The 18,972-nt window shown below is 37.3% G+C and overlaps 1 protein-coding gene across 6 annotated transcripts in view; it reads left to right on the top strand.

The window, feature by feature from the left end:
• Positions 1 to 18,972, top strand: part of LOC127970778 (zinc finger MIZ domain-containing protein 1) — a 135,817-nt gene that overhangs the window by 23,485 nt on the left and 93,360 nt on the right. For 5 of the 6 annotated variants that reach the window (XM_052573507.1, XM_052573509.1, XM_052573504.1 and 2 more), the window contains exon 2: positions 6,192 to 6,310. The exons of the other annotated variant lie outside the window; for it this stretch is intronic. The gene's annotated coding sequence lies outside the window, so the exon portion shown is untranslated. The remainder of the gene's footprint in view (positions 1 to 6,191; positions 6,311 to 18,972) is intronic. 6 annotated transcript variants of the gene reach the window in all.

Raw genomic sequence — 18,972 nt, 5'->3', positions numbered from 1 at the left:
ATTTCTGATCAAATAGGCTAATTGTAACCTTGTCGAGCAAGAGACACATGCAGAGGTTTTAGTTTTGACTTGGTCTTCCACATTTTTCCAACTTTTCAAATAAGATGGTTCCTGAGCTGGTTGCACACTTCAGAAGATGTAGTATGTCTACATAGTATTGTTTGTTCACTGTATTAACCATGCAGAATTTTTGGAGATCATCATTTTTAAGTGCTGCTGTTTGAATGCTGAATATATATGGACTCTAGTTCTGTTTTGGTTTGACAATGTTTTGGTTTATATCTAGGCCATGTGTATCTGACTGTTATCCCCAAAAAACAGGCTAAAGACTGTTGGAGGACTTGACCACTCACTCATTCCAATCTGCTTTAAAGAAGCTTATATGGGCTTTGCTCAATGGCTTCCCGAATGGGCAGATTTGCCGGCAACTGAACAATCTATGAGCAAATGAATGATTTCAAGAAAAACATTCTTTTCTAAGAACAAATATATGAGATGCAATGTGTCATATCTTGATCAGGTTACTAATGTAGGAAAATGAATCGTTAATCAAGACACCGGGGAAGTGTGCTCAGCATGAAGCAAATTACCTGGATTAGCATAGCAAAACGCTGCATAATGTACCTTTACTGCTATGCAGAGTCTCAGTCAGAGAGAGATTCCTCTGTTAATTACAGTAGCGGTAAACAGAATGTGAATGTGACAGGGCTAAATGGAGCTGAGAGAATGGAGAAGCTAAAATGGAGTCTGATTTTTATATTCCTATCATGTTTGTTTTGAATATCTCTGACATTTGACTCAGTATGCACATGATGCCTAAATGGATGAGAGACTTTGGGCTCTTGAGTTACTTTTTGACATGTAAAAAGTCATCAAAATAACAGAGATCTCAAATGGCCTATAATCAAATGGTTGTCTAACTTTTCAGGCCAATAACCACATTCAATCATATCAGAATATCTTAATACTACCAATTTTCTCTCTAATGTTTTTCCCAGCTTTGTGAAAACTTAAGAGCTGTGAGCCACAATAAGTATACACATTTTGTCATCAGTAGTAATATTTCTGCTTTGAAAGAAGTAGTTTACCCACAATAAAATGACCATTTACTTATGTTGTTCCAAATTCGTTTGACATCAGCAGGACAAAAAAAAAGTCTTTTTTCGATACAGTTAAAGTCAATGAATACTAAGATCTGTCATTCTGTGTAATAATGACAAATCAACAGTATCATAAATGGAGTCCATATGGCTTGTGCGATGCTTTTCAAGTCTTCTGAAGTCATATAATGGAGAACAGATAACATTTAAGTAAAACAACTTGGTTGGTTTAGCTGTTGAATGACTAAAATGACCAAAAATGCCCATCCATAGTGTACATGCTGCGGCACTCAGTGTACCACAGTTTGGAAAGCACTGATTTAGGACACTATTTGTAGTTGTGTGTTTATTGGATGGACATCTTTTGGCAGATATGTTTTGGTTCAAGCATAATTTGAGGGAAATTTAAACTGTCAGTGATAGAAAATTAGTAAAAAAAAAAAAAAAAAATTCCAGACATTGTCTTCGTTTTACATGATGGACTTTCCCACAAATATAGGGTTTATAAATACATGTCCTTACAAAAATTTACAATTGTAACCACAGTTTCCACTAAATTATCATGTGGTAAAACTGTGGTAACTTGCTATTAGCCGCTGCTGTCATCCAAAAAGAAAGTAAACAGAATGACAGAAAGATTCTAAAATGGTTGTTTTATTGTCTGCAACAAATTTTATATGGGATAATAATGTTGTTTATTTTTAGATTGTGGATAATGTGTGTGACTTTATTGTGTAGCTCCTTTCAGAGCGACGGTCTGTTCACACTGATGACAGATATAGGTCACTTAACCAACATGAATGTGAGTTACAGTCAGATATTAGAACTTTAGCCACTGACAGACATTTGAAAAAAATTTGAATCACTTATCTTTTAATATTCTGAATATCTTTTTAAATGAGAAAATCATATTTGCTTCTTTGAAAATGATTCAATTGTTTAATATTACAGTAAAAAGAGTATGTTAAAATATTTCTCTTAAACAAAAATCCAAGTTTCTTTTTGTTCTATCTGTATCTGGGTGGGCTTTTCTCTGACTGGCATGAACATCTGGCTTGGGCATTGAATGCATTTCTGTATTTTCATTATCATTTTAATGCAACTAGTACTGATCCACTTGGGCTCTGCTTGTGCACACACATTTGAGCCAAAGTAGTTTTTAGAAGAAGACGGTTGTCTGCTTCATTAAAGGTAAAGTTGGTTATTTCTGTACTGCTAGAATCACAAATAATGACTCCCCTGTCTTTTATTGGTTGATGAGCAGATAGTTCTGCCCCCAAACTCTCTCTGTTGGCTGAACTGGTGTTGCTGTGTTGGTCTGATTGGGATTTTGAGACAAGCAAAGCGATGTTTGATAGTGCCACAGGAGATTCATCCTGCGAGTGGTTGTCTTGTTGTCTCTGCATATTAAGCTGCTGAAAGTATTTTAACACTTTTAATGATTTTTAATGGAATTGTTAATGGAGAAATGACACCTTTCAGCTTAAGTGAAGTGTATAAGACAAAAAGCTAGTTAAATGACACATTTTTGTTAAACTTCTCAGATGTAAAATCTTGAAATCTAGCCTGTATTTTAAAGCGCAAGAAAAATAAGTGTTTTAATCAGATTGTCCCTGAAGATTTGACACATTCTTTGCTGCAGAAGTGGCTACACAACAGAAGGACTAATTCGTATACAGCATTCGGTTTCTGCTATATCCCCAGGACATTTTCGAAATGACCAATTGGAAGGAACTGTGCTGAAATCATTTCAATTGTTGACATTTACTCTGGAGCTCCAGTTGATGATATCACTGATTTGGGAGTGAGGTGGAACGCTTGACCTGTTTGTTTTTTGTGTTGGGAAGGGGGGCATTCCCTAACTAATTTCCCTCTGATAAGTATCTGACAACCCATAGTGTGGCACATTATCTCCAGCTGGGGAAAACAGAGTGTGAATTGATTTTGCTGGATGCCTGTGCGGATGCGGCACTTCAAAACTCTCACTGTTTTTTAGATTGAGTCCATTTTTTGCTTTCTCTATTTGCATGTAAATGATCAATTACTGCTTTTGGCAGGGTTGTGCCACCCGACTCTTGTCTGTGGTGTGGAACTGTAATGTTTCACCTTAACAAATGATGTTTGCACTCCCCTACTTCCATTCGCAATTATCAACTGTTTGCACTGCTGGCTACATTGATTTTTTTTTTTTCTTTCTGCATGTCATGACTCAACATTTAGTTGTCTGTTTAAATTGAATTGAGGGTGTGTTATGCGAAAATGACTGGTTCTTTTAAAATTATCCCTGAATTTTAGAATGCAGAGAATTACGTGCATGCAGGAGCGTGTCGTTTACTGTAGTTCACAGCATTTAGAGGTTGGAGAAAGGTCATGGTTTTGAAGGGTTGAAGCAAATCAGTGGAATTGAGCAAGGTTAAAGAGTACGTGGATGTTTAAATAAAGTCTAGAGATATTATGTGTACATTAAAAAATATTATACTACTGTTATTTCTTTCAATGCAAGGAAATCCCTTTGGCAAATACTTGGCATTATAAAAGGTAATTATATGGTTCATTTCTTTTTATTTTATGTGTTTAGTATGGTTTTTTCCCCCCAATTGTTGTCCATGAATTTGTCAGAACAGGCCTGAAAGCAGTTGAAAGGCACTTTTCCAATGCTTATGAGTGGAAAATGACTTGTATATAGCACCTCTTAAAGTGTAATCACAGAGGATCATATTCAAATGTTTTCTCTGTATCAGTTACTGTATTGACACTTCCAATAATCTGTCTCGTTTTGAAATGCATGCTATTACTCAAGCATGTTTTTGAGGGTTTTTTGAAACCTCATTGAGAAACAGTTGATACTCAATATCAGTTGGATTTGCCTTAGCTCCCTTCTTTCTTCCTAGATCTGCACATGAAACTTGATTGCAGATATGCACCAAATTTTCCACTACATTTATTTTCTCATGAATGTTTGCATATTTCAGTGATTGCCTTCTAGTGGATTCAAATATGCAGAAATGGCAATCTTCCTCTCCTGGAATGAAGCAAGTACTCATTTCACAGCCTCTAATTGTGTTTCTGTAAAATGGTCAATTGTTCCACTTGCACAAAGACTAAAGTAGTTGCTAAAGTAGAATCCTTGCTCTGATTTCGTATAGTTCACTTACCCATCCAAAAGTTGTTGGCATGTTGTCAGGGTGTTGGGGATGTTTGCCATGATGTTGCTTTGTGATTGCTAATGTGTTCAGAGTGTGTTTTCTATGTTGCTATGTGGTTTTTAGGGTATTTTGTTGGTTTAGTAGGTCATTGCTAATTGCCACAAGTCAAAGAACCCATTCACAAATGATATTCTGGTCCCTAATTATGACTCGAAACTGCTTATTCAATGTCAGTTTCGAATTTTTATGAAGTCAACCCTCCACACACACATTGGTAATAGAATTGCCAATGGCTAGTAAATAAACATTTATAAATGTATAAAAATCATCTTCACAAAACAGAAGAGCTTTTACAAAAAGGCACATTTATGTGATATGATTTGAAAGCAGCTACATGAAAAGATTGTCATCTTTTAGTTCTAAAGTATGAATGAAAATTTATGAATGAATGTCCCTCATAATAAATGGAACCTTTCCTTGGAACTATTACTTGAGATATTGTCATTCAGTATTTCTGATTTAAAAAAATGCACTACTGTGAATTCTGCAACTAATAATATAAATATTTACTAAGGTCCGATGGGCTTCTGGGTAAGTGAATATTAATCATGCTGTCTATGTTCACTCTAACTGATTTAACAAAGCAATGGAAAATTTCAGGAAGAAAAAAACAAGAAAGAAGCATTTACCTATAGCAAGTCAGTTTTTGATGCTTGAGAATAAGCTGTACATCCATAGGAATAGTGAAACACTCACATGCATAGTGTTCAAGTGTCGGTGAGTGAAAATATATCTGTGCAAAACTTATTCTCGGCATCTAACTCACTCAATTGATCAGCCAATTGCAATCAGTAGAAATGTAGTCACCTGTTGCAAAATTTAGTTGCATTGGTGTGTAATTTACTCACAATGTAGAAATGTCCAAATTATATGCATATCAGTGAGCATGTGGATACCTCTTGGTTTAGATGAGGTCCAAAAAGCTGCTTTGAAACAGCTGCGTGGATAAGTTAGAAACTTGGCTCTTTTCCTTATGTCTTACTTTTGCAATTTGACCAGCACAACAGAGACTCCGTGTTCCAGTGTTTGCCCCATCGCAGGCATTGCTGTACATCGTCATCCGCTGATCCTGTTCTCGTCAGCTTAGAACATATGTGTATCATGCTCATAGAGATATGACGGTTGGGTATCCAATCCAGTTAGCAGTTATCCGAGCCGGGTATGATGAGAGGGCCCTGTCATTATCACTTGCACATTCATGCGGCACATTACCGGCTGACCTTCCCGTCGCTGTCACTCACAAAGCAGCCCAGTAACTCTGTCACAGGGTGGCCGTTCATGCCAAGAAACCAAAGATCCTCCACCCCTATCACTTGTACAGGGTTAATAGGCACTTAATTGGCTTACCTGGCAATGTGCGATCAGTTGCGAGGTCAGTAAATTAGATTTGCTGCTGACACATACCGCTCTACATGTTTATGATGCTTTTGCAATTTCACGAAGCATCGCTGTCCATTTTTACCCTCTGTTTTACACTGTCCTTACCTCCCAGCGAACTTTGAAGGAGCTCATTCAGCTGTTCAGGAAACGTATCGTATTAAAGTGTGGTAACTGCTATATGTAATGAATTTTGGATTAGGAGCGACAAAGCAGCTCTATGAAAACCTTTACTGTAGGACGCAGAGGGAAGCGGGTTATAGCAGGAGTCTCTACTGCCAGACACCCCAGGGTGGCTGCATTTGATGTCACTCTCGCTGGAAACTCCCCAGCGCAACACAAACAAAGCATGCCGTACCAGACCTCTGCAGGATACATCAGTAGAGCGGGAAATGTCAGACCGTCAGGGGTGTGCGTGTGAAGTGAATTACTCTGGTTTGGAGAGCGGTCCTGGGAGGATACTCTAATTTCAAGCTGAAGGTGTAATGTGACTTTTATTTTTTCGCAGGTGCAGTGGACCCTAGTGTAGACGGGAGCTTGCAGAGGGACCTTCCCCACGGACTATATGAAGGGAGGGGAGGGGGAGGGGGGGTTGCTGACGTTACTCCCAGCTTGCAGAACACACAGGTCGGCATGCCTTTACATTTGAAGTTGTTTGTCTTGAAATTTCATGGTTCAGTGTTTTTGTTTTGTTCATTTTCAGTGGCTGTGAATATAGATGTCCGTTTTATCTGTACAGCTAATTTATTGTCTTGCTTTTAGTACCTTTTTTTGCATTTTGATTAGTACTGTTTTTGACTAAGGCAGTGTTTCCTGTGCCTTTTTGTCCAAAGTACTCACCGAGTCACCACTCTTAGTTAAGGCCAAAGTATATGGCTTTGCGCAAGATGGAGCGGAACGCGGAAAATGAATACCTGAACACCCTACAACAAATCTTGTGTTTCTTTTAGCTCTGGCATTAAGGTGAAAAATCATTAGATTACGTGTGATTTTATGAGAAATATGTTGGCACAGATATAAATATTTGAAATAAATCTTTAAAGGAATCGGAGAAAAATGTATAACAAAGAAAAAATATATAATTATAAAAAAAATATGGTTTCATTATTTTTGAAACTTCTGTAAGGTATAAAATATATTTATATATTATTATTATTGTTCTAACTCATGCCAAATCACCAAATAGTATCAGCATTTCAAGTGGCTTAGAACAAAGTACATAACATCTGGATAACGTTTGACCTTTGCACTTTGTCCTCTGTTCCGGCAGCGGGTCATTCCCGTCCTCTGCCATAAGCTGCGAGTTGTTTAGATATTCCGTACCATTTTGCCTTTTCAAGGCAGCGCAGCGAGCAGAGAGGAACATGCTGGCTTGATTTGGCCAAATTGGAAACCTGTGAGTAATATACAGCGGAGCAGAGCCGGGCTGGATGCGCGTCTGGTAGTGTTTATGCGCAGGGTAGCTGCATCTGCACACAGCCCAGTCCCGCGGATGCCTCGTACCCTCAGGCCTCCAGCACCTGCATAATGGAACAACAGAGAAGAAAGAAAGGGGGAAGGAGATCAAATGACAAGGGCTTGAATTTTTCACTTCAGATGTTTCTTATTTTTTGACTTACACCAGGAAAATATTTCCACGTCCTCAGAGAATTGCGCGTCGATATGATGGACCGGCCTCGTTGCTGTTTCGTAAACATTTGTCTTATTGCATGTTTGGCTGTTCTCCCCAACGCCGCCCTTGGAAATTTGTGGAGGAAAACAAATTTCTGTGAAACGATCGGTGGGTGCTTTACACAATGCTTTAATATAGCACTACACCCCACCCCACCCCCCACCACTAGCTTTTTAGTCAGGGATTAAGAATTGGGGCAGGCGGGGGCAAGGAGGGAACGAGGGAAATAAATAAATATATAAAGGTGGCGGTTAATCTTGCTTAGTGCAGTGTGAACGCTGAGCAGTGCTGTGGCCTGACAAACATCTGCCTCACACACAGCCGAGCGGGATCAGCTAAAGCGATTAGCGCGCTCACGTCAGCCTGTGGAGACGGGTGCCCATTACAAAAGCCAGAAGACGAGCCTTTCCTCCCACACTCCACCTGGAACACTGACACCGCAGCACAAGAGAGGCCCTGCTCTGAAAGCAGTGCAAGAACCGCATGCAAACACTACACTTTTCCAATACTCATATGCTCTTGGCGTTCTTTCCCTTTATCAGAACGAAGCAACATGTAGCTCTGAGGATTGAACAGTCTGCCGTGGTACTGAAGCAGATGCTTATCACAGCCAGGGTTGTATCCGAAACTTCTTAATCAGCATGTATGTAATGAAATATGCCATTCATTAAGGTGTAATTGTAATTTTACACTTGCTTTGTACCGAGATGGGGGCCTTGATGTGATAGCAGGTGACCTTATCTTTGCTGTGTATGAAGGGCGACTGTATTCTGCACATGTTTTTAGAGTTAACCTTATTATAGCAAAGAAGGGGCGATACTTCCTGAAAGGGGTCTCGACAGCTTTTTCCTTTTTCACTTTTTTGCCATTTCATTTCGGTTTTGTGTTCTTTAGTGCTAAATTTTTTATTAATCTGCATTTATCTTGTTTCCCAGTAAAATATCGAAGGATTTTTAAAAACGATAAGTATATTTGATATTAAAACTTTTTTCATCATTTTTTGGTACTTAATAAATTTTTAAGAGAATTTTCTAATAACAAGTCTTATTATTTTGTGTTTATATGATATATTAGTAGTAAAGTTATCTTGGTTAGATATTTTACTGGGAAACAAGATCAAAATGCAGATTAATAACATTTTGACAATAGAAGATTGTCACCCCCCAGTAAATAATCTAAACATTTTTCAAATAAGATGAATGGATTTAAGATATTATTAAGATGTTTTCCCCCATAATTTTTCATCCCTAATAAAGCTTCACTTTAAAATCTCTTAAAACAAGTTGTAATATTTCAATCTATGTTTTATAATTGTTATTAAATACTTTCTTTTCTTTTAACTGTTCTTTTATACTCTCTGCCTTCTTTCTCCATTTCGCTCTCTTCCCTTTTTTCTTCTTCCTTTAATCTTGACGTTCAAATTCGGCTGACTTGGTTCTCCGCCCTCATTTTTCAACATTTTGACTTGCCTCTTCCTTTGTGTAGCTTTTCAAACATGCCAAAGTAGCTAGTGATTGACTTTTTCGAGAACAATTTGTCCACATTATTTATATATTTATATATTTTACAATGTAATTTAAAGCTTAAGTGTGTAATTTAGTAATTTAAATGTAATATATTACACCATTTGAACAACCCAACCCTAAAAAACAACATTGGCCCAAATATTGAGTTTAAGGGCAGGGCATTCGTTTTGACCAAACAGTGGCACAGTTTGATAACCTGTTTGAAAACTGCCATTATTTAGTGGTGCAGAATGACACGGTCATTAATTTTCAAGTCTAGCCATCTCTCTTTTTTTTTTTTAAATCTAGGCTCAAGATTTTTGGGATTCAGGTGATATTTGTCTTCATCGTCTCCCATACCACATGATAAAGCACCACAGTAAGAAATAACTTGGACGATGAAGTTTTCTCTGGGCATGTGTACAAGCCACATGGTGTGTTTGATAAAGAAAAAGGATGTCAGCACTCTTAGGATTAGCTCACACCATAGGAATTAACATCAACATCCCAGCTCCTGTAGCACCCAGGATTCTCTTCTCTTTGATATCTAGCCTCCGCAGTTACAGGAAGAAAAAAACACATCTGTGATGAAGAACACTCCCAATTCTATGTTTCTCTTTTCGATCTGTGGGAAGGTAGTCTTTACCTCTGTGAATTACTGTGTTCTCCGATGATAATAGTAGAGCATTGGCCAGTAGTAGCAGTGTACTAAAACTGTAGTTTTCCAAGCTGAAATCTACTTGTGCTTTAAGTATTTAAGGTATAGTGAAGCTATAATTTGAAGTAGTTAGCTACACTACAAGTTACTAAGAAAAAGAATCCACTTTAAAGCTATTTTAAGCACAATAACTTTTTAAATTATATACACTAACATTCAAAAGTTTGGGGTTGGTAAGATTTTTTTATATATTTTTTTGAACGAACTATATACTTACCAAGGCTCCATATATTTTAAAATATTGCTACACGTTAAAACACCTTTTTATTTTAATATAGCCAAATTAAAGCCAAATACCTTCAGTATCGATGCCATATTGAATTGACACACACTGAATAAGTCATAGATCACATCGTTTTTTTTTTTGTCAAAACTGTTTTATTGTTTTTTTTATTTTTTTTTCCAGAAAGACGTTTCGTCATGTTGTTAATCAACAATACAAATCCATTAAACGCCCTGTACTTGTATCCCTCACAGACTTGTTTCCCTTCCTGTCAAAAACATGACACTACCCTGACTAAGGTCTATTCTTTCAGTCTTAAGTGTTACATGATCTTTTAGAAATCACTCTAGAAACATTTCCTATCAATTTTTGAATCCGTTGTGTAGTTTAATATTTTTTGTGGAAATGCGATAATTTGTTTGGATTCTTTAATGGATAGAAAGTTCATAAGAACAGCATTTATGTGAGGAATCATTTTTTGTAACATTATAAACGTTTTTATTATTTTTGCTAAATGAAAGTATTAAAATAGACCCTGATCTTAGTGACCCCAAACGTCTGAACATTAGTTTAACTGTGATTCTATTCATTCATGTTTGCGTTTTTGTTTTTTGTGCAAGTGTTTATCGAACACAAAAACATCAATGATCTTAATTAGGCACAGCAATTAACTTAAATTTACACAAAAGAGATCTTATAAACTAGAAAACAGCCTAATTAAGTTAATATTTCTCTGAGTTCCTTTTAGGTAATGAATTGGTGAATCATTAAAAACAAACTCCATTTTCGATTGAATGAATCGATTCACAGAAATGAACCTGACTTATGAAAGTTTTATTTATTAATTCTGTTTGTTTGACTGTAAATCTCCGTACCCTATATGCGTCAACCAAAAATAGATTTATCACCAAAAAAAAAAAAAAAAAAACTATGAAACAAAGCTGCTACTATAATACATTAGCCTCGCTCTCAGTCAAATAATACAGCTTTGCCAAGAATTGCCTATATACTGGCTCTTTGTTGTTGTTAATGGAGGTCTGCCATCAAGTTACTTTACTTTTTTTTTTTCATTGTTGGCTCAGATTAAGTTCAACACCCCTTTAGAATGGAAGGTGTTGAAACAAGCTGAAATATCCCTTTTATCCATGCCAAAAGTGCATTCATGAAGAGCACTGACTGTTCAATGCGGGACAGATGTGGTGATTCCTCTGGAAATATGTTTTTCTGTGTGGAAGGGAAATGAAAGCTTAGGCTGGGATGTTCTTCATCTCACTTCTGGAGGTGAAGAGGCTGAGTACTGTGCATCTGTGTTGCATTTATGCCAAAGACAGCTTGCATCCTGATAGCGGTCAGAGTTTGACACTATGCCAAAGCTGATAGTCAAGGATACATTATACATTTGAGCACGCATGTAGTCTTGTAACCTATTGATTTTAGAAACGCAGCTCCCTGGAGAAATGTGTCTTTTTTGGAACTTCAAAGCTTTAGGTTTTGATTATTGTGATTTGTGTGGAAAAGAATAGCTAGAACATTATTCACTATTTCACATTCTGTCACATTCACAGTGGAAAAAACAGCTTGACTTTACTTTAAAAAAAAAAAAAAAAAAACCTTTGAGATTGTTATCTATTTATGTTGCCATAGCAGTCAAGAGATCCTTTGTTAGTTCCTCGCCAATAAAAACTAACATCTGAATCATTAAATGCACAGACGTGTTTGCTACCCTTGACAGGAAGCTATATGATTACAAAAGATGTTTTCTGTTAGCCTGCCAGGCCATGCAGCCATGATGAATGAGTGTAATATACAGTGATCAAGAGTGGACACATGCATTAATGGCTCTCAATAATTGGAGCAATACATTTCAAATGCTACTTTCACGCAGAAGTTGATTGTTTCTGAATCATTTAATCTTGTTGAATTGTGCCCCCCCCCCAATTCATGTCAGTAAACAGGAAAACAATGTGCTCATTTGAATAAGATCACAAATTGTGTAGTCCCTGGCAGTCCCGGGCTGTGCCGTGTGAAGAGTGCCAGCCCTCAGGGTCTGAGTGAACAAAAACAAATCACTGCATTGCTTACACAATTACAAACCTGTGTACTATTCATCTGCACAGGATATGCGAATTACTTATCTGAATGCGTCTCCAGATATTATCTCTAGCACACAGTGTTGCACAGATTGAGATGTATGAGATATAGGCTCTTGGTGTGCATATGCATAAGAGAAATCTGGCTGGCATAATAGGAACATCATTTTAATATAGAGACTGTCAAAGATCAGTTTTATATTATATATTGTCAGATTGTAATAAGACAGTATAAAATCTATGAAGATCCAAAATTAATCTGTTTTCCTTTTTTCTTGTTTCCCCCTTCTTTTTACTGAGCCAGTAAGAAGGATTCAGAACGGTGGTTTGAATCAGGCTCATTTATCCAGTGAATCATTCCAAGCAATTACTGACTCATTCACTGAATCAATTTTTAAGTTCTTTTGGATATAAAATGAAATGAGCACCATTTAAAGTGGTGTTAATTTTATATATATATATATATATGTATATATATATATATATATATATATATATATATATATATATTATAGAATTGGTTTGGTTTTTAGAAATATTCAACCAAAACTACAATGTGAATTGATCCTTCAGCTTGTTTTCCCTCAGACATCTAAAAAAAGTCACTTGGACCCAAAATCTTTCATTCTTGGAGCCAATGGCTTCCTAGTAGTTGTTCTGGTCTGAATCCCTGGAAGAGTTTGAGAACTATTGGGGTGGAGTCTGAACTCAAACAAAGCCTTGAATTATCAGAACACACTGTCTCATCCAGCTGCACTGATGATTTCAATTTCTCTCATTTATTTGCTGGTGATTTAGGGCGTTTACGTTGTTTGTGTTGCTTGCTGGCAGAACTATCTGGAGTTGATTTACGGATGCAGTCTGTTGGATAGAAAATCTGAGCCTATTATGATTCTGCCCAGACCAACATTAAAATGTGTATTTATTGCACTTCCAGTTTTTATGTGTGATCCGTCGTAGCAGGCGGTGTGCACCAGATTGGAAGCTCTCATTTGACAAACCTACATTTTACTTGTATCTGACTGCAGTCATTCCGACGCATTACATCCAGCATACTCATACTACTCCTCCAATCGTATATTTTCATTCTCTTCTTCCAACTCAGAGCTCTTTATAGACTCCATAAAGAGAGATGGATTTTCCAAGTTTCTCGGACTCCCCAGGTTGGGTCCTGGTGCCACCTTGGGTTCAAGGCCCCCAGAAGGACATGCAGATGTGGGGCAGTGTTCACTCTCTCAGAACAAAGCAATTAAGTTCTGAGATGATGGGGAAATTTTATAGTTTCAGTAAGGATCTCTCTGAATGTCTACATGGAAAGAGGAATGTGGTATGCATTTTAAAGCAGCAGAGCATTCAAGAGCTGAATGAAAATGATTCCGTCTCCAGCGAGGCCTCCTGTAGCCCCACACCTTCAGAGGAGGAGAGCTTGAAAGACATCCAGACTGAGTTTAAGGCCTTTGTGCTTGTGCTAATGAAGCACAGAGAGGGAAGGAGAAGGGGCTTCTGATATGGGTTTAATTAGCAGAGGGTCTCTGACTATTAAACTTCTGATTACAGTGTGGAATTTCGCTTATATTTAAGGAGTTCAAGAACTCTTTGAATGGAAGTGATGGCAGGAATAAGACAGTTGTTCAAGTAGGTAGCTCCTCTTGGCTCTTATTTTATATTATAGAATTGTATATTATAATATATAATAATATATATTTTTTATTTGTTTTAAATTGTTTTATAAATTTATAATTTTTGTTTGTTGCATTTTACTTTTTTTTTTTCTGCTTTGACATTAATTCATTACAATTAAGCACATTTTATCTCAATTCTTTTCTCCAATTAAAAAAAAAATTAATAAAAAAGTATACTTTGTAGTGTTTTATTTTGTGCCTAACTTATGAAAGAAAAATGACTTTTTGGAAAAATAACATTGTTTAAATAGTAAAATATTTATACTTGGCAGAGTTTTATTTTCTGCCTTTAACTTATCAAAAAACATTGTATTGATGTATTGATCATGTTAATGAGAATCAAGGGGGGAATTCGCATAATTATCATAAAATTATGATTTTTTTTTTCTTTTTCGGGGGAGGGGGTGTAACTTGAATACATTTTTGGAAGATTAATATGATTGCTTAGAGTTTTGGAGCCAAGTTGTAATACTTAACCTTTATAACTGAATGTGTCGTAATGCTAAGTGTCACAAGCTATCCGCTGACGTTCTCAGATATTTCACACATGCACAAGCACAGTTTCAACTGTTTTGAGAGGCAAATAGCTACATGGCTGCATGAGCTGAAGCAGATTGTTGTACTGTCCAGACCCAGATACCAGAGAGTGAGTTATTCCCTCCACCATGACCTGATTAATTGAGAACGTCTGAGGTTGTCTGTGGGTTGTGTTCAGGCTCCAGTAACTGCCCCAACCTCATCCATCTCAAATGCTTGTGTGTAAAGGTTGGCCTCCGAAAGCTGACCCCTCGCCTCCGCTGCAGACAAAAAGTCAGTGTGCTTAAGTTGATTGAATGAGAGAGGGCAAGTGAGTGAGTGAGGGATCAAGAGAGAAAGATAGCGCCAGAGCCAGCGAGATACAAAAAGAGGCAACATTTAGACAGCTGCACGCGTAGCACCATGTATCCATGTCTGTCAAAGGAAGATATTTCTGTCTCCTTAGAGCGGCCCACAGGCTTCCAGGCAAGCCATCTCGATGTCATCACCGTCACCCTTCTGTCATTGGCTAAAAAGGTTCGGCTGCGTGCGTGCCTGAAGTACAGCGTGTGCTGGAGTTAAGGGCCGTGCTAGCCAGGGCCTAATTGGAGTGTGTCAGTCAGGCAGCTTGACTCATCGAAAATTACTGGGAGCAGTTCACTTAATAGGAAAGCAGAAAGGAATGACAATAAGGTCATGATACCACCACATCCAATGGCAACGATCACATTCCAGGGCTTGCGGTAGTTATATCTCTCGAGCACCTCATGCTGACAGTGTAAGCAACGATAGATGGTCACATGGTGCTGAGAATGAGCCCTGTCGTATACGGTCAGGCTCCAAAAATAACACTCGTGCCAAATGCAAGTAAAAATTGACTTTGAGTACAAAAAGCCACTCAACGGTTGGAGGGGTGCTTTATTAGAAGCTGCAACATAATATGCGGTTTAAATTGAATTGAAAGAAGAGTCTGACCCTTGCTGATGTAAGTGACGTGAAGAAACTGAATCCGCCGTCATCTACAGAAAACATCTGTTCTGACTCAGAGGTCTTCTAACTTCAACATTAAGTGCTTTTAACACTGAACGCGATAATTTGGCATTAATGTTTGGCGCAATAATGCTTTTGAATCGAAACAAAAGATCCCAATGGGGTTATTCACATCGGGCACATTCATTTGCGGCGCGAAAAAGTGAAGATTGTTTTCCGTCCTCTGTGTGTCGATTTCTTTCATCACACCCATTGCTCTGCGATGAAATGGGCCATCCAATAAGATTTGAGCTTAGATTGCATGCATGAAGCTGCTGCTGTTGCTCAAAAAGGCAAAGAGTGGTGGCGCGGTTTCAAAAACCAGTGTAAACAAACAGTGACTACATTTACAAGCTGTTAAAATTCGGGTTCTGGTCGGGTTAAGGTCACTATTTGGGTTTCTGAAACATTCGGCATAACCCGTTTACATGCGTGAGCAGAGAGAGTTACTCCTGTATACATGGAATGTGTAATCAGTCGCCAATATCCCGATGTAAACGGCGACGCACTGTTAGCGTCTGGACGTAAGATGCAATATGCGTCATTTCCGATTCTTCTTCCTGTATCCAAAGACTCAAAAGACCAAGATTCCTTGTGAATAGAACATGCGCAGAACACACATTTTGATGGGGATATGCCGAAACGCATTTACAAGACCAAATATTTGGGTTAGAAAAGGGGTACCCCAGGTATAATATCCCGGTTTTTAAAAACCGGGATATGAGCATATCCGGGTTTTTGCCGGTGTGCATGACCGGGTTATTGCTAATATCCCGGTTTTGAACGGGTTATTGGCTGCATGTAAACATAGTCACTGAAGAAGAGTATTCTGAGCGATTCCAAGAGAGAAGAGAGTGGATGCCGAGTTCTTTTTATCTCCGGTATCTGAGAACAGATTGTCACATGTTCTTAATATAATTTCTATTAATTCTCCACTGAATTATGTGATCTGTAGTGTCTGTTATATGAGTCACTCTCTAGATCTTCCATATTAAAACATTTTTTTAAAATATATTTCTAATCATGAAATATGAAAGAGACATGATTATGACTATATATTTTCTGTATGTGTTTTATATGGAGCTTATGGTATATTTATACATTTTATTTAAGATTTTTTTTGACAATAAGCTGTGTGGGCATTATTAAACATACAAAGAGTGTTTGTCTGCCTATTATAGAATCAAAATCAACTATAGATCACAACCGGAAGTTATTACAAGCACTTGATGATCGTTTTAAGCAAAAACATGAATAAATAACGTACACAAATTTTTAAATGTGGATTGATGCTACTTCTGTTTGTATTTTAAGATGTTTTCTTGTAAGCATTATATATGGTTTCTATTTCTGTACTACTTTATCTTAATTTATTGCTGTATATTGTGGGGCGGACGATGTTAAATCTATATACGAAACACATATTTGAGGAAAAATGCAATGTTGGTCAGCGCCACCTAGCATGCAGATGGCGCTAATATTTCTAATATATATAAATATTAGAAATAATTTCACTGTTTTTTGTTTCATTTTTGACCTTTATTTTTTGACCTTTAATTATTTACCATGGAAATATTTTACTTTGTTAAATTAATATATATAGAAAAATCTAGTCCAGTATCAGTGACATCTGGGAGCTGAATTCAAATCAGAGCACAATGCTGAGAGATTTCTTGTGTCAGACTGCCAGTGCCTCTTGCATGCCGAAGGTTAGATTGATGTCCTGAACCTGCTGTTGTCTTATATTTGATGGAGCTCCCAGCATGCATTTCTCAAAGCCTTTCATTGACGTTTGGTTCTACAGATTTCTAGCTTTCGTGTAAATGCGAGTGTGAACATGCAAACCCGAATCCAATCTCACATTACATGAGATGTCATTTGGAAGGCACATACATGACACATTTTTTTGTTTTGTCAGAAATTGAAGCATCACGTTCGGTGCTTCCTAAAGATTGCCTTGTAACCTCATTGCACACAGGCTTTCGTGGTGAAACGTGAGGTGGGTGTTTATGTTCTTTAGGTTAACATGGCTATCTGTGGAGGAAACCTGGCCTGCTGGCTCTGTTCTGATGTGCTGACTTCACTCCGCAGCTGCAGAAATATTCTCTCTCACTGAGCTGCAGGGACATGCCAGTATTTTCATTCCTAACTTCAGGCATTTCCGAGCTCTAACAAAGGGAGAGTGAGGTGATGAAACTAGGGTGGAAGCTGTTTTCCAAAAGCACCAAATAATTTTTCTGTGTGAGCAGTGGATGCCTATTTCAACAGAAGCTTTATTAAGGTTTGTTCAGAAACATTTCATGCAGTTTCCTCACAGTAAAAATTGTTCCTGTAGATGCTTTTCCTTCTAGATTTTTTTCCAGTTTTATCTTCCTGACAAAAATAGTCCACCAAGTAGAGAAGACTGGGACTTCTTGTGACACAGAAAAGGTTAAATAGTGTGTAAAAGTGAAGTGTGACAAAATTAGTTTGAATGCCACATCAGCACATCTATTCCCTCCATTTAATACTCCTGTCATACTGACTGTCATACTTTTTTTTTTTTTTTTTACTGGCGGTATTGGAAATTACAAGCTAGCGCTCAAGTCACCATTTTTTTTTTTTTTTAATCTTTGGGAAACCGCTTCCCTCCTGTCTGATGCTGGTGGATCAGCACAGAGTAACACTGCTTGCCTAAACCGGAATCCCACTCATTTTTGTCGAGTTACACTCAATCATCTCCCATCGACCACTGGGAGGCTCCTGCTGAGGATTGACAGGGAGAGCCTTTGACAAGCGGATACCAATAATAAGGGAATTGCCCTTCCAGAGAAAATAGCTCTGTAATTGTTGGGTACGTTCAAGCTCGGTCACAAAGAAAAGGCTGGAGTGGGCCTGTGCATTTTTCTGTCCTGTGTCAGGGTTGTGGATGTGTCAGCAAGCCCCTCGCTCTTGTGCGCATGGCTGTGGCTGTCTGCTCGACTTGGCCCGCTGGTGGAAGCCCAGCTGAATGCTTAGTGGTTGGCAGGCTTGGACACTTGCCTGTATAACTGGAGTTTGAATGAAAGGGGCCTTGTGAACTTTTGGGCTACTGTGGCATTTTCCAGCTGCCGAGCAAAGTAATTAAAAATCTTTTGCTATAATGCTGAAACGTAGAGTTACAGTGCTTGGTTTGCTTGAGACACACTGTGGGACTAGTTTTGCTCGTAATTCTTGTTCCTTTCTCTTGATTTTATTCCTGGCTCTCTGTGGTTTCATATGCACACATTTGCACTTTGCATCACCTCAGTCAATCTGCTTTTTAAATGTGTGTTTTTCCCGCTTGTTTACCACTGTCTCAGACAAAAAGGCATTTTGATTGAGAAAAAAAAGGTTTTTCCTTAGATTGAAACTCATCTGTGGTATCCTGGATTTATATAGACGTGGGAAACGTGGAAATATTAGGCAATTTCTCTGTTAAAATAAGAAATTCTTATTGAAATACTGAAACAACAACAAAAATAATAATAATTATAAATAATAATACATTTATTTTTATTATAAATACATGGATCGATTAGCTAGATATATTTTGAACAATTTATAAGTGTATAAAAATCCTTGTAATATTGAATACCATCACTAGAGCAATAGCTACACTAGTTGTTATAATTCATGTTTATATATATATATATATATATATATATATATATATATATATATATATATATATATAAATATAAATATAAATGATCATGCAATGAATATTTATTATAAAAAAATTAGCATATTTAGAATCATATAATAATACATAATATTTAATAATCATACTCATATATATATATATATATATATATATATATATATATATATATATATATATATATATATATATA

This window comes from Carassius gibelio, chromosome B13 (assembly GCF_023724105.1).
Source record: "Carassius gibelio isolate Cgi1373 ecotype wild population from Czech Republic chromosome B13, carGib1.2-hapl.c, whole genome shotgun sequence".
NCBI lineage: Eukaryota > Metazoa > Chordata > Actinopteri > Cypriniformes > Cyprinidae > Carassius > Carassius gibelio.
Note: the sequence above shows the minus strand (reverse complement) of the source record. Positions and strands in the feature narration are given on the sequence as shown.